Genomic DNA, 17688 nt, shown 5'->3' on the forward strand with positions numbered 1-17688 from the left:
GAACATTTATAAATATGATAAAGTTAATACTCAAGAGAGCCTAACGCCTGCTAGGACTGACTGTTGTACTACTTAGATGTCCAAATCTAAGGCACCTATGCAGTTACATTCTACTTTATTTTGCAACTCATTAGAAAAAAAAAGCAAAAGCATGTCTTACCAGCAAGAGGTATTATCTTCCTTCCAGTAATAAAAAAATGGCACACTGGAAAACTACAGGGACACTGACCAAAGAGCAATAAAGAAAAATCAGGAGAACTTCTGAAACATTAATGATATCCTTCTGCCAAAGCTTGTAAAAATGTGCTAAAACTTTGAGTATTCATGAACATGGCAGCTTGAGATTTACTTCATCTCATCAACTCCCTGGGCTAAGTTTTCACTTACCCAATATTTTTCCCAGATGGGATCTCTATAGGATTATGAGAGAGAAGAGGGAAAGACATACATTCCTTAGCCAAGACATAATTAAACAGAGTTATCAAGGCCAAACCTCTGACTGGGCTGTGAAATCTACTGCCAGATGTTGCAGATACATCTGTCTAAGTACTAACAGGATCACTTTTATCATAATATCTAAGCATTTCACAAATATTAATGGATTTTCTCTCTGGAAGAGGACTATTTTTTCATACTCCCATAGTATAGGACTGAACTGGACAAATAATAGTAACAAAGTGGGTATTTTTTGAGTTTTGGATTTTGCTTTTTACCATTTTTTATCTACCTTTTTTTTTACATGGGGAAAAAACACCTTAAACTCTATGAAGCTTGAAAATCTATGGACATCTAGTTGATTCCACATAGTAGACTCTTTCCTCCGTTGTTCTGTAGCTGTTGAACAATAGAGCATTGACAAATGGTGAAATATTTACTGATCATTCACTTAAATATATTTTTAGTTCTACTAGTCTTACATAGTATAGTGGTAGCAACTGTGGCCTAAAGACTGAAAAACTAAAAGACAATTATCAAGGATCTTATATACACACATACATACATATATATATTTACAAGTATAAACCAAATATATTAACAATAATTAAATGTGCATTAAAAATTGAATGTGTATGTGAATATATATTTTTATATAATTTAAAATGTGAGCATATGTATATCTGATTACATATATAGGTACCTTATATTTCATCTACTTCATAACACATGGGAGTTGTCTCACGTTTTTTGAATAGCTTCGGTTGTCCATCCTGAACTTCCTGCACTACATTGAACATGATGTGTGTGAGAGAGAAAATTCTACTTCTTACATTACTTCAGCTTTTATATATTGCTGTGGATTATCATCTTCACTGTGCACGGGGACAGAGATAATGGAAAAGGAAAAGTGGGGAAGTAGCATCAAATCCTATCCTTTGTGTTAGAAAACTGCACTCTTCTCTGCAAAGATCCAAGTAGGCTTTCCTCAGACCTCCCAGACCAGTGAAGAAGAGCTTGTATGCGCATATGAGAGCAAAAATGGGACACTTCCATCAGGTTTGGCATTAAATAACCACTAACTGAAATACCACCTGTAAGAGATCACTAAATATAAACATCCAGGTGCTGCAACAAAACGCAAAAACATTTGTTTAAATCTCTGCGACACTGCCAGCTTCTGATGTCCAAAAGATAGGTGCATATTCATGCATTTACAGAGTAAAATGAACTTGGTCACACTGCACCTCAGACGTGAAAGTCTTCCTTCTCCAACGACTACCAAGGGAACCCAAACGGCTGTATAGACAGAGCACAAGTTGTCTTTGAAAGCTAAAGAGGAGGGGTAGAGAAACTTCCCTAACTCAGTCAAATCTGAATTATAAACTATTTGAGGGGGAGTCAGGGCACCCTTCTGCTCCCCTTGGGGGACATATACTGAGCCAGTCCCAGAGTCTGCCACGCGTGTGCTGAGATCAGCTGCTTGATGGATGTGCTGACTTGGGATGTCTCCCCACTGACAGCCTTGGCAGCTGTCAATCTCTACCAGGTCTCATCCTCTACACTCTGAGCAGGGAAGGTCAGTTACAGAATATGAAGACTAGGCTAAAATATATTAATCCATTATGTGTTTTCCAAAGTGTTGCTTGCCAAATGCAATGATGGCATCACATATATCGCATACAGGCACCCGATTGAGCTGGCATTTCTGCTGCTGGCTGAAGGTGGAAGTTCACATGTGAATTAATGATGCTACACAAATACTTTTGTTTTAATAAAATTACTACAGCTGCATAGAGTGTTAGGATGAATTTTTGAAGAATATTCTAGATAAATTACAGTTTGTTAGTAATAATTTGTTAGATGTACACTGTATGTAACTGTACACATAATTATTATATTCCTGATGAGCTTTGTGTTTTATCACTCTATTCTTATTGGTAAATTAATACATTTACTTTTTCGATCCTGTACCAAGAGTTTGGCTAAACGTTGCTGGAACTTGAGAGATTATTGAGAATAAGGGGTTTCTTTTTGCATTTGAGCACAAGTTTTCCCTTATATTATATTTTTAACTTTTAAGTGCTTTTTTTTTAATTCACTTTAGAAGATGAATTAGTTTCTGGCCAGGAAATATATTTACAGTTGCTAAGCATTTCCCTAACAAGTGAAAAAAACCCCTGTTTTGGGTCCATTTAGCTGTCAGTAAGCTCTGATGCTGTCACCAGAATAATATTGATATACTTGTGATATTTATATATTTGAAAAGTATATGTTCTTTGGATTTTGTGGCTTTTTAAAATATGCTTCCCAAGATTAGTTAAGTGTTTCCTGTGATGATATATAATACAATTGATGCTATGAAGTACTTTACCAGGCCCTTTGGGGACCCACAAGGACTTTAAGCACCAGTATTTTCTGACCATGCACTGCCTCTGGGCTCACTACTCTTTTCAAATCAGAAGAGGGAAAACAACCCATACGGAACTTCATGTGCTGGGAATTACATTAAAGCCATGTCCATTGTACTCTTGGAGGCAGAGGTAAAATTTTGTTTGGTGCGTGCAGAGTTAGTTGCCAATTATTTCTTTAAAACTTGTAATTAGTGCCAGAGAGGTTTAAGGCCTCGGCTACATTCCCCAGCAAAGCAAACACAGAAAACAAAATAAGTGTGGTTTGAAGTGCCTTGGAGGGAAATATGCCTTAGTTTAGTCCTGATCTTTGATTCCCAAAGCTGTTGAATTCCAAGAGGAACAGAAGATTGCCCACATATCAGGCTGTTAACTGTCCTTTAGGTATTCAAGTTATTTACTCATGAAAGAATTCATAAATTCCTCATTATTGCCAATATTTTAGGTCCTGTGTTAGATCTAACTCTCCACTGTGATGGAATGGCTTTGACCTGCTGGAAGCCAAATCAACTCCATCAGGTTTCTGGAGCAATGCACTGGAAGATTTGAATTGCTCACAAATATTTCTTTACCCAGAGAGAGTGACCCAAACTCAGCAGTACAGATTAGTTTCAAAAAAATACGTACAGTACTTAATTGTTTACTTCTTAACATCCTCTTCATTTTTGTGCAGAGATAACTCAGACAAATCAGGGGTTTCACTAATATTTTCTTCGTTCAAAAAACTTCAAAATGGGATTCCAAAAGCATTTTATTAGCTAAATTAGACTTTGCCAGGGACACATTACTTACAGATTATTCTTCTGCACAGTCAATAATGGGACTTTTATTATGTTCCTTGGGAAACTTTATAACAGGTTAGTGAATTTTATCGTTAACAAACTTGTTCTGCTTGTCAAGATTACTTTTCTCTCTGCATAGCTTCACTCTGTTACACTTAGTTGTATCTTCCTGCATGTTAGTAAACAATTTTTTCTATGCTGTATAAATATTTCTAAAATATCACTTAGAAATCCTTTTCAAAATAGTTTAAAAATATTTAAATAAAACACATGAGTCTCAAGCACTCATTTTCACATCTCTTAGCCATGTGTTTTCATAAAATTTTCTGTATTAAACAGATCTGCTACTCACTGAATATGTTCTATTCTCCTTTTTAAATTGCTTCATCTTTGCAGATAGAAGACGCGTTAATTTCAGTTCAGAGCAGTCATCAATAAAAAGTATTATTCTTATGAAGTTCCTTTTATCTGTGTATCCCAGAGTTTATGATAAATATTACAGAATCAATTCCTTCTCTGCCTCACTGGCAAAGGTGTGTAATGCTTCACTGGTAAAGCTGGAAAATGAAGCATCCCTTAGGACTACAAGGTTCAGCTCTGACTTGAAGTTGCTCAATTCAAAACTCCTTCAAAATCAGGTTGCATGGTTGTCAAGCTGGATATTCAAAAATGAAGGCCAAGGAAAAGAAATTTACAATTTAGTTGCATTCGTCTACTTTGATCCCACACATAAAATCAGGCAGGCACATGCTTACATTTAAAAAAGGTTTTATAACCCCTTGACTGCTACAGGACATAATCACATAAACATATTCATGAAGTAAAAGTACATTTGAACCATAGAATCATTTAGATTGGAGATGAGCTCTAAGATCGTGGAGTCCAGCCAGTAAGCCAGCGCTGCCAAGCCCAAAACTAAACCATGTCCCTAAGTGCCACATGTACACATCTTTTAAATACCTCCAGAAATGGTGACTCAACCAACTCCTGACTGCATAGATACCTAGTGTCCTAACTGGGAACATACTTACCAAGTCACACATTACTGACATTTGAATAAAATTACAACATTGCTAGTTCACAGAAATATTGGTGTCCCTTCTTTTCTGGTATTAGATAGGAATTGGAAGAGACCAAAAACTCATTACAAGTGTGTCTTTTCATTCATGACATCAGTGACCCAGAAGTCTGAAAGCAAGCATTTAAAACAAAGTGGTCAAGGTTAACTACATTAATCCTTGGTGAATGACAAGCATAAAGTCTAATCACTTCTAGCTGACAAACAAAAGAAATCAGGGTGGTCCATCTCTTACTTTAAGCATTTTAATTGATGCCCTGTAGTTATTATCTCACTTATTTTAAGAGATATCCCTTAATTCATTTAGGTGTGGTAGGGGTACAACAAGGGCTAAGTAAGCAACATCTGCAAAACTTTGTGGGTGTTGCTTACTTTCACTGCAATTGACTTTTGACAATATAAATCAAAAACATAAAAATGACAAATCATTCTCCTAGTTGTTCTGAAGAATTAAACAACCAAAATGCAAAGTCCTACCCTGAGCTCACAATTCCTGCAATTGCTTCCCCATGCCAACAGAGCTCTGTCTGCAGGAGAGTGGCTAGAAGCCACCTCCTACCTATTCATTCATTAGGTCACAGGCTTATGTGTTGCATGGTTTTGACTGTGGGCCATCCTTGAGGAGCCTTAGCTACACTGTGATGATGACTTGTTCTGAGACATTTGTGAAGAGGCAGGGCTTTACAAGTGAATTCAGGTAACAGCAGTTATGCAGTACGTTTAAAACCGGAAGACACTAGAAGATGTGTTTGCAGAAACAGTATAGATATGCTATCATCTGCTACAGAAATGGAAGAAGACAGTTTTGAGACACATTTCCAGAACAGCCGCTAGCATCCTGCACAGTAAACTATTTGTTATTTAAAGATTATTTTGTCCCATAGATTTATCACAGGCTGAATACTGGCTTTAAGGGTATTTAGTGTCTACTGGTCTGTTCCATATACATATAGAGTAGTCAGTAAGCATGTCCCTAAGAAGCATTTAAACATTATTTATATGTTTTTAATTGACTAAATTACAGCCCGGTACATGGCTTACAGCCATGACAGCAATCTGAGGAAACAGTCCTTCAACAAATCAAAATGCAACCTGCTAGCTATCTCATAAAGATAGGGCTATCTCCTCCTTTATTCATTTCATGCCTCTGAAGACACTATTAGAAAAACATTATTCCTCCCTTTTTGTAGATGTGCACAGCAGAAGTCAAACAAGACCTGAGCTAGCTTTTTCATTCTTAAACCAACCGAAACACAGAAACAAGCAAAACCTCTTAACGGGCTGGTATCATAAAACCTTCAACTTGTCAGGACAACACAAATAACAGGAACCAAAGATGCCATCTTTAGAAAGCAGATGGAAAATACTGTCTTTTAAATATGCCTTTACACTTTGTTCACTTCATCTCTTCGTTTTCCTAAACCATATCTGAACATGTGCCCCTCATATTATTTATTCATTTTAATTCTGTATTAACATTGTTAAAATGATTAATTATTATTTTAATAGCTTAACCTTGCAGGTGTTTTAACACATATAACGTATAACCTTATTTTTTTTGTCTATTTCCTAATTAATAGAAAGTAAAATTGCCCTTTCTGGGTAAAAATCTATGTGTACAGTCTTACTGACAATTCATTCCCTTCTGCCATGCAGCAAAACTTCTAATTAACCAGGCCTCTCAGGGGCCTGGTTAACTTCTACTTGCACAGCTATATTGCTGAAAACTGTAATATGGTCAACAACTCCCTAAAAAGAAGAGGCTTTGCACTTTCTGGAATGAGAGAAGAAATGGTTTTGCATGGATCAGTAAAGATAGCAATAATTGCCATAAGGCTTACTGCAATTTATGCAGAAGAAGTCTCTCAATTGCTCATAGTGGACTGTCAGATGTGAGACAGCATGCAAATGGAGCAGATCATAAAAATAATTTCTAGCCTGGATTCTTAGAACGAAAATCTTGAAACCTTCCTTTATTGCTAAGAAAAGTAGGAATAGAGAAAACAATGTGATTGCTGGAAACGTGACAGAAGTGCATATTGTATTATTCATACTCTTTTACAGAGCTGCAACGAGCTAAATAATACAGTTTCCCAAGATTTATGCACAGCTATATCTTGGTAAAACAAAAGGTTCATAAATTGCCAGCAGTGTATTAGTCTTCTTTCAGTTTAGGAACAATTAAAGTCTTGGTTGAAAGGGTATATCTTTTCCTGTGGACACTGGTGCCTTAAGCCATGGAAATACAGAAAAGTTTCTGGTAGTTTGTTGGGTACTATACAGTTAAAAACTAAATAAAGCATTGTCTGTTTGATTAATTTCAAGACAGCAATGAAAATATGTTAGGAATATTTGGAAAAGTAAAAAATATACTGAAATAATATAGTTTGAACTTTGACAGTTATGGTAGCTGCTATCATATCACTTTTGCAAAGCAGTGAATACTTGCTGACAGGTAATTGTGTAGCTCTTTTACTGTGCACCTCAGCAGAGTATGGTATATATGATATTGAATACAGCGTTTCAAACGCTCTCAGTCATTTTGTGTCACCTTCCCAGTGGCATTCAGTTTTCCAAGACATGGTTCACTTAGGTAATTTTGAACAAGTGGAAGTACTGCAGCATATCTTCCCAAAATGGTTACCTCCTACTTGGCACTTGAAAAGATCTTAAAATATTTTTTAACTACCAATAATTATCTATGTGCATTAGATTTGAGACTGATCTCACCTAAGTTTAATGGTATGAAATCATACAATTTCTGATCTAAACTAGTTACCTTATGCAAATATCTTAGGAAAACGTCATCTTTCAAAGAACATTTCATCCCTCATGCTTAGAGAGTACCTGAAATGGGTTTGAAGAGGAAAGAAAAACATGGAGTAAAGATTGTGTTGGTGTGAAGTTCTAACATTTCCTGATATTGATCTGTGATAGTTTTATAGCATTTCTGAACATTTTCCTCAGCCACATTATGAGCTTCTCAGAATCTTACTTAAGTCAAAGTAAGAGCCTAATTTCTTTGTGAATGCACTATAGTCTGCATTCACAAGTCTACAAACTCAGCATCTTGCTTAGGGACCCATGATTTTGAAACGTCAACAATATAAAGGCTGGATGGACTGGATGGACTGGATGGACTGACTGCAGATATTCTAGACATCTCTATGAGGACCTCACTGAGATATCTAAACATGATGACAAAAGGCAGGTGTCTCCAGTTCCCCAGGTTCTTATAATGGTCTGCTATTGAGGGTGAATGAGAAAATGCTGACTGTAAAAAAAAGAGGAGATCCAAACTGTATACCTGCCACAGTGACCTGTCTACCTTTTTTTTTTTTTTAACCTACATTACTGAGTGATAGTAGACATCCCTCTTTCTTTTTTTCTTAGGAAAAAACATTGCTGCTTCAGCTGTTCCTCATCTTGTTTTACTTTACTTATCTTTAGGAATTATGTCTTGGAGGGATTTTCTGTGTTATTCAGTTCTTGACTGCTGAAGATCAGTGGCTTTAACATTTGCCTGTCAATGGCAGATGTTTTTGTAATCTCATGTTCCGTGCTCAGAGTGCTGGACGTTACAGTCTTGACATTTGGCCTGAGATTGAGGATTTACTATTAGTATTTCCCCAGGAAACTGACACTTGATGGGCAGGTTACATAATCCATGCTTGGATACGTTTCTTAGTGAATTGATCTCCATTTCAAATTGACGTGGGCAAAGACACAAATGTAGTAGATCACCATCTATTCCTCACCCATGGTGTATTTTAATAAAATGCAACATGCATCGCAGCGTAAGCTATGAAGCATATAAATCTACAACATGCAGTTTGAAACCTGCTTACAAAATACCATGAATGCCTTCCACATTTCCCTAGTGTTTGTTTACTTATGCAGGAAGTCTAGAAAAATATTTTGATGTATTGCATGCCATAATTTTTAACATTACTCAAAATGTTCCAAAAGACTTTTAGTGAAAGTTAACCCACATCAATCATGACCTTGGCATGAAAAATTACTGCCAACCTTTAAATAAAAGAAAGAGAAGGAACAAGCATTCTAATAGTCCTGGCTGGCACTGAATTGTTGAAAACATTTAAAGTGTTATGCACATATTCTGTCTACACTGGAATAATATAAAAGGAAGCCAATCACTTATTACCTTGGCAAACATAATTAAAGATCTTTTATCTTTTCAACTTATAGGATGCCAGAATGTGCACTGTATATAGTAGAATTATATTTAGTAACCATTGTATTAGTAACTATAGTAACTCTTTCTACTTTAGATTAACATAGATTCCAATGAATTCCCAGGGAGCTTTTCAAAGTTAGTGAAAATATGCATTCAGTCTATGACTTTGCACCATATGCTGCTCCTTCCCTATTGTATTTCCCCTATTGTATTGTTATCCAAACAAAAGGTGATAGTAGACTAAGCAGGTTGACCTGATTTTCTGATATTCTTCCTATGAATGAACAACAAGGAACTACATGCCAAGATCTGGTTGTCTCACTGACTCTGAATACAGAAATCTTTTTATTGAGGAAGTACAAACAGCATTGTTTCCAGCTCTGTGCCAAAAATTCAATAGCGTGCCTACCAAAGTGGTATATGTCCTGTAACTTCTCCAAGAAAAGTAAACTTTATCAAAAGTCTAAGACTTACATCATCATGTCAAATTCCCTGTATCTGTTGCTGCCTAAAGATCCGGGGAGAAAAAACTCTTACCAGGCCAACTTATTATAGATAAGATAATAGAGCTGCTCTTTTAATGAAGGCCTTGTGGCCATGGAATACAAAAGGTGTGTGCCCAAGTACAGAATTCTTACACTTTTATATCTTTACTAATTATAATATCTAATGGGGACATCCAGTCCTAAATCCCCCTTTTCCCTGGTACCACCCTCAGAACTGCCCCTCTGGAGTCCCTCCAGTGGTCTTGGGCCTTCTATCTTGTCTACCATACCTCTTGTTATTCTGAACCAGGTGCACACCCCAATGAATCCAACAGAATGTTCTTGCTACATATCTATTGCCTTGAACAGACAGTTAAAAGATGGTTAAATCAAAGCTTCAAGAATGTGACACACAAACTGTGAGAAAGTCTAATGGTCTAATGTGAAGGATAACTCCAGCTACACTAAAACCTACAAAAAGCTAAAAATCTTAAAAATTCTAAGGCATCACTTTGGAGAGTTTTGGTCAATCTGATATTCTTGGACACAGAATTAAATACTATTCAAATGAAGAAATACTTCTTTTGTCTGTTATTTTGGAAAACTTCAGTCTTGAAATATTTTAGCTGTATATTCGTCTAGACTGTATGCTTTATAAAACCTTGTTATTACAAATCCAGCTTATTTCTAAGCCTTGATCCACAAAGCCTCTTTATGTACAGATTCTGATGGTTTTTTGCAACACATCTAAATCATATAATCTAATTTATTCAAAGTTCTGACTGTGGTTTTCAGTCTCTTACAGCATTTCAACAAGTTGTGCAAACTAAGAAATTTTATGAAAATATGGCATTTACCTGAGGATATGGAAACTGCTATTCTGCTCCATCTGACTTGTTATTCTACTCTTGCAATGGTCAGAGTCACCTATAAATGTTCTATCACACTTTTAAATCATGCGGTTCTGTATCTCATAGGAAAATAGATGAAGGCAATTTCCTTCTGCTCACAGTGGTAGCTTTATATGCCTAACTTGAACTCTTACTTTCTATGAACTAGAAGCATTTTAACTGAGCTAGTTAAAAAGCACAGAAATGGCCAGTATTCTTGAAATAGCTGCCCCAGGGCAGGAATCAATTGTACTGTTAATTTGAGAAAATCAGTTTCCAGAAAATATGAACAATGATCACAAATAACAAAATAAATGTAACCAAAAGCTAATGCAATTAATCAAAGAGTTCTTTTCTATGATGTCTTCTTACTGCCTGAAACAGAAATGTAAATTTAGTATATGTCAGCTGCATTAATGAGAAGCCCAAGATGGAGTTTTTAACTATAGAACTTCAATACAACTAGCAAATTGAAAATGTTAAAGGAAAAAACCTTATAAAGGAGAAGAGGAGATCTGTGTGAACACACGTTTCTCCTTGTTTTATTTCTCACCAGCAGTTGCTGGTTCAACTGAATAACAGCTCTATCCCAGCATTTTAAAGAACTGGTCAGCCTCACAGCCCTATTTTCTGAAGGAAAAGAGAAGACTGGTACCACAGATACTACCAGTTTTCGCTCACTGTTAGGGCGGATCACCTTTGCTTTAAAGAATTCCAAAGCCTCTCATGAGTTTTAGTTTTTTCATCTGTCTGCTTTTTTGGAAGATGTTTGTGGTGGTTTTGACTGGGATAGATATTTTTCCTCATAGAAGCTGGTATGGGGATATGTTTTGGATTTGTACTGAAAACAGTGTTGATAACTCTATAACATATTATTTACATATATATAAAATCTATATTACATATAATATAGAGTTTATATAGGGTTGGTTTTTTTTGCTCAGCATTGCTTACACAGACACAAAGCCTTTTTTGCCTCTCTCCCCACTCCACCAGCAGGGAGGCTGGGGGAGAGCACAAGGAGTTGGGAGGGGACACAGCCAGAACAACTGACTGCAATTGACACAGGGGATATTCCGTACCCTACGGCATCATGTTCTGCATAGAAAACTGGGGAAGGAAGGAGGAAAGGGGGGACATTCGGAGTGGTGGCATTTCTCTTTTCCAGTCACTGTTATGAGTGATGGAGGCCTGCTTTCCTGGGATGGCTGAACACCTGCCTGCCCGTGGGAAGGAGTGAATGAATTCCTTGTTTTGGTTTGCTTGTGTGCACAGTTTTTGCTTTACCTATTTTCCTGTCCTTATGAGGACATGAGTTTTCTAGCTTTTGCCCTTCCAGTTCTCTCCTTGATCCCACTGGTGGCTGAAGGAGTGAGCAAGCGTGGGGCTTGGTTTTCAGCTGGGGTTTAACTACGACAGTGCTGAAAGAATCTCTTCTCTTCTGCCTGTTTTCAATAATTGCTTTGTAATGGCAAGGAGCACTTCAGGAGAATCTATTGGCCATGTTAGATTATGTCTGACCACTAGACTGATGCTCTGAAGGCTTTAACTCATGGGATCCTGTGCCATAATTTTTCTTCCACTTCATTTACAATATTCTTATTTTTAGAATCAATGTGAGACAGACCCAATTACACTTGAAGTTCAGCAGCATATAATAGGTGTCTGAATTTGACTCTTGAGTTATTTTAATCATAATTTTCACAATTTGACATCATTTACACAATGCTATTTGGTTTTAAACACCTTGGGCTCAAAGTCCCATCTTTAAAAATCATGTATTTTCAAAAAAACCCAAACATAAATTACTTGGCATTATACTCACCTACCTCTAATATGTTATGTTTATCAAATACAGAGTAACATGTCAGATTATATTTTTAGTAGCTGTATTATCCATTATTATTTTTTTCTGAATGCTAGGAACAATATTCCAGAGTGAACATGCACTCTTTATATTTGTGGAAATTTGAAAAAGCTGCTGTAAATTTGAGTTTTCCTTTCCTAACTGTATTTTAAGTTAATTTCTATCTCTACTTCATTGCATCTCTCTTGGCTTCTGTCCTTCAAAAGTGATTTCCAGTCTCCTTGCAGATGTGCTCCACTTGACTGAGTCCACAACATTCAAACTGCAAATAAGTGGGGACCTGGAATCTTGGTGTTTTTCTGACAAGTTTTTTCATGTGAGCTATTAGCAATGAGTTTGAATTGTTACAGAATTATTTTGCAAACTCCAAGTACCTGTCTGAAACTCAGCCTCCTAAATCTACCAACCTTTGTCTGGGATTTACTGGAAAGAAGCACCTTCATATATGCAGGGAAGTATGGTGCCATTATAAGATAACTCTGATGGTTTGGACACTGGTTGGATTTATTTTATTGCATATGCATAAAACAGCTGTGCAGTGCAAATACAGTGGGTCTCTCAGAAACCTCTCAGAAATCTGCAGACACCTGGCAATGCTGCAAGCCTGAATGCTACTATGCATACACAGTGGAGCAAGCCAGGCTAGTGGATGTCAAAAATCCCAGATGTGGATTTGTTGACTGATAAGGAGTTACAGGCAGACCACAGCCAGACTCATGTTACTATGTGTGTTCAATAGCAAACAAACTCGCAATGTGATGATATCACATCATGATGTGACAGCATCATGAGTAAAAATAATTCTACAAAACAAAAAGCATCTTTGCTGATGGGTTTTCATCTGGAAGAGGATATGTCCCACTCATACGGTAACTCTGTTTAAATAAATAATAAACACATAATGTCACGAAAAAAAAAGCCTCACCAAAGTATTGATACATACAGTCAACTTTAGTTAGACAAGATACTGGGAGCTGGGATAACCCAGAGGAGTGAAAATGGCCTCACCAAGTCATGCTTAACATAAGCCTTACAGGCACATTTTACAAGAATGTCCATCCTAAAAATGTTTGTAGCTTAGAGCAGCTTTGGATAGGTGTAACTTTGAAGGTCTTAACTGAGTCATATCTAGAATTATGACTAAAAAGTCCTTCAAGAGACTAAAATTTCACTGCTTATTTCAAGTACAGATGTGGGAAGGAAAACAACACCAATGTTATCATCACAGAATGTCATGGTAAATTTTGACTTGCATATGTGTATGCAACTACTGTATACATATATCCCATTGATGTCAGAAGCATATCAGAGTTGAGGCCTGCTGTGCATATCTGACAGGATTTTTTTTTTTTGCTGGAAAGATTACATAGTATCTAAAAGATAAAAAATTGGGATGAGATTTGGTCATTGTTCCCAGAGCTGTATAATTAGTCTTAAATGTTCTAGTTACAGTCTTGCTGTGGATTTGCATGTGTAACTCCTAGTGATTAAAGCAAAACATGAAGAGCAGAACTAAGCTTTTGCTCTGTGTGGGAAGCAATATATGAAACTGTACCCAATGAAATCACTGGGAGTATTTTCTTTTCTTTGCTGGGTCAGGATTTTCTCCCGTGTCTGGCTAAGTACTTGATAGATTCATTTTCAGAGACTCTATTCCCTCTCCCTTTTCTCCTGGTTAGATAAGATAAAGTATTTTCAAGAAAAAAAGTAAAAAGAGAACTAACCCAAATAAATGCATAACTTTGATATCCTACTTCTCCCTGGCATAAAAGGAGAAAGAGAGGGTTTATGTTCATACTGTAGTCTTGATTCTAAAGCCAATGTAAATATAGAATGAAATGTAAATCCGTTGGTTTTTTGTGTGGTGAATTTTACAACATTTTTATTATTGATTCAGCTGTATGCTGGAAAGTGTCTTTCATTAAAAAATCCATAAGCAGTTGAGGAAGGAGTTGAGGTGATCTCTTTGTGTCTGCTAAAGTTTAAACCCCTCTTGTACATAGCCAGATTAAATCCAGGAGTGGAAAAAGTGATGTATACCATGTCCTTCTCTGATGTCCAAGATTTTATGACGTTTGCCTTTACACTTGTAACTCCTTGGTTACAATTCAGTTAAGTTCTCCCACACTGTGTCACTGTCTTAAGTATTTTTCACTTTTCTAATGTCAATATCTCTTCTGTTGAGAGGACTCAACAGGAAGTGGATGCAGGGAGTATGAGCTCTGATGAGATCCTTTAATCCACCCCTAATCCCACTCAATTAAAACTCCATTGATGACAGAAAAATCATTAAGTACTGAAGAACAGGAAAATGAGTGAAAACAACCCTGCATGGGAAATTAGATGCACAGCTTTTAACAGGGGTGTCCTGCTCCTTCCCCAGCACACCTCCTTTCTGTGCCATCCCTGGCAGACAAAGCCCTTAACTCTTACAGCTGAGCATGTAAAAATGTATAATGTAGTTGGCAGCTTAAGTAATGCAGCTCTCACTGTTCAGGGAGTGTTATGCACAGAATACATAACATCACACTTCCCGCTGCTGGGGGAGCTGAAGTGATCTGGAGGCTTATGTGAAGGGTTCATTCAGTGACTGGCGTCTTCTATAAACACATAGCCCTAGTAAACTGTGCATCCCTGTTCAACCGATGCACTGCTGCTTACCTGTGTATTTCTGTAATTAATTTTCAGGGATGTAGTTTGCAGAGATGGAAAGAAAACTACAAGTGAAAGTAAGGTGAAAAAAAGAAAAACATCTTCCATCATTCTGTTTATAAATAAGTTTAATAGCATTATTTTCTATTTTCTAATGTAAAAAACAAAGAGTATTTTTTGTTGGATATTTTTACATTTAGCATGTCCATTTTTCTGCTTTGCATCTTTTGTAATGAAGCAGGAGGAAAAATAAGCCAAGAATGCAACATTTGATGTTATCTTTCCCCTTTGCACAACCCTTTCCTCCAAAACCTTCAGGTGGTTTGTAGGTCGTAGTGAAATAGGAAGCATAGCAGAGGATGTATGAAGAACTAAGGAGCAGCAGGTCTGAATGACATTTTCCACTGGAAAATCTGGGAACCATATGCTGTAAACCTTGAGTACAGTAATGTGGCTTGAAGCAGCATCAAATCCATTTACTCTGCATGAGCCTCCTCTTCCCAGAGTACACACATGGATCATGGAGCCAAAAGCAGTACAACAACCAGCTGGACTTTGTTAAAGGTTCTAGTGGTGGCCAGAGGAAAGCCTTTGATAAGTCTTCCTGCAAGTCTATGCTGAGAACCTACAGCATTGCAGTCTTGATTTCTCACTGATTCCCAGTCTTTACTGTCTTCCTTTCTTGGCCTGAAATATCCCTATCTGGAATCTCAGATAATCTCACAGATGTAAGGAGTATATGAAGTAATTCGTAGAAACTTAAGACCCAAATAATTGTAGACTTCTCGGACTTATTTTGTTCCCCCTGTGTGATTTTACACTGGAACGATATATGTAGGCTTCTATCTTTCTTCATCGCTGCTTAAAAATGGAATGGCCTGGTACTTTTCCAGGCAATCTGTGTGCACCTATAAACCGAAATGCAGCTCATAAACATTAACCATGTTGAAACAATACACTCGCTATTTGCAATCACATTATAAACAACTTAGATGTAAGACACAATTTGTAGACATCTGTAATGTCACTGCACAGGGAAACCCAACCTCCACACCTAAACCACAGAGTAATTAGCAGCACATATATATTTTGCCTTGCACATGAGCTTTCAAGTAATATGTATATCATCCCTATGACATTGTTTTTAATAATGTCATTTTCATGAAATAGTGGTGGCATTAAAACCTCTGACCACTTTTACAGTCCTTTAATGCCTCTTCTCCCTATTTCTTTGGCACACACTCACTGCTGTCTACTTCAAACTGCAGATTGTCAGAACTTCTTTGCTACATGCTTAAGTGCCTTGTTCAACGCCTTGTATTCTAATTCCTATGTAGTGCCCCTAGGGGTTGCAGTAAAAACAATAACTCATGGGTCCTGACCCTTCAGATACTTTCTAGTACAAGTAATACCCACTAAGGCTGGTAAGCACGTCCAAGAGCAGGCTGATGATTTGCGCACTTGGCAAAGAGAGGCTCAAGAGATTCTTGAGAGGTTTCATTTGATAAACAGGAGAATGTTGCCATGCTTGCATTCCCTGACATTTATTTTGATATAACAAAAAGCTTTTGAAAGATAGGCAGTTTCCAAGGATTAAAGTACCTTGCAAGTTGCTTGTAGATCTCCCTTGGACAGCTCAGAGTCATCCCACTTGCTCCTCAGCCTCCAGAGCTGTAGTCAGCTGCTGGTCATCAGCTTCAACTGCAAAACTACAGGATCGGCAAATCTTCCACAACTCCTCCAAGTTCTATTCATAGAAATATACTAGGATCTACACTCAGTGGGTCTGGTGCCAGAGCTAATTTTAGAGTGCACTTGGCTGGTTTCTTCTGTCTCCTTTTTTGAACTGTTTTGATACAGGTAACATAAGGTCAGAGTCAAGACCTTGTGGAACAATTTCTCTATCATATTACACTGCAAACTTGTTGGTTTTAGCACTTACTCAGTGCTGTTGCAGAGCAGTCCACTAGCAGACACTCTGTGTCAGTTTATTTTGTGTATTGTGAAATAAATAAAAAAAGGCACCTCCGCTGGGTTTTTGCAGGAGAAAAGACTACATAATTTGATTAGCCTATAAATAATGTTCTAGACTCTGATTTATTTTCTTTAAGTCAGACAGCAAATTTAGTTACACAGTCCTCCTCAGGAGTTAGAGAACACATATGAGGAACATGACACTCAAACGGGTGCCTGAGGTGTCAGTTCCTTTATCAGCTCTATTACAGATATCCTGGTTCCCCTCCTCTCAGTTTTCCCATCTGTTAGATATGGATGAAGTTCCTCATAAGTTGTATGAAGATGCTGAGGTCTATGGGTACTGTCAGGCTACTGTGATCAGATAAATTGTGATCACACTTCACCCTGTAAAAGAGCCATTTGCCTGATGCATGAGGTTATTAGTGTTGATGTGTAGAACACCCACATAGTCTACCTTTTGAGTAATACAAATCTAAGTACTCTTCTAGAGTAAGCCTAGATCTCTAAAATAAAATATGTTCATCTATCCAATATCTGCTGTTCCTAGACACCAGGACCCATTCACTGATTACAGCTCCTTAACCCTGCATTCCTCTAGGAACAGAAATTACAAATGATGCAGCCACATATGCTGACCATGGTTAAGGACCTTAAGCCTCTAAGCAACACCAAGAAAAACAGAACAGGCTACAGGTTCTGCAATGTCTTTGCCGTATGTCATGTGTATGAAGCAAGGTGTTCAATATGCTGCGCCAGGGAGCAGTCCAGGAGTGTCTGCAGCACAGGAAAGCCCCAGCCTGTGCCTGTCTGACACCTAAGGGATGCCACCACTACTGCCCAAAGCTGTGTCTCAGCAAGGCAAAAACAAGTTTTCTGTCCTCATTTCCTCACTCCACTAGCCTGCACAGAGAAA

General features: G+C 37.4%; 1 long non-coding RNA gene across 2 annotated transcripts in view; it reads right to left on the minus strand.

Moving 5' to 3' along the window:
* LOC116786367 overlaps nucleotides 1-16506 on the minus strand; it is a 71704-nt gene extending 55198 nt beyond the window's left edge. For both annotated transcript variants that reach the window (XR_004356895.1, XR_004356896.1), the window contains exons 1-2: nucleotides 16401-16506; nucleotides 161-224 (exon numbers count right to left, since the gene is read on the minus strand). This is a non-coding gene — a long non-coding RNA (uncharacterized LOC116786367). The remainder of the gene's footprint in view (nucleotides 1-160; nucleotides 225-16400) is intronic.
* Between the last annotated feature and the right edge of the window lie 1182 nt (nucleotides 16507-17688).

The sequence above is a fragment of the Chiroxiphia lanceolata genome, chromosome 4, assembly GCF_009829145.1.
Source record: "Chiroxiphia lanceolata isolate bChiLan1 chromosome 4, bChiLan1.pri, whole genome shotgun sequence".
Taxonomy (NCBI): domain Eukaryota; kingdom Metazoa; phylum Chordata; class Aves; order Passeriformes; family Pipridae; genus Chiroxiphia; species Chiroxiphia lanceolata.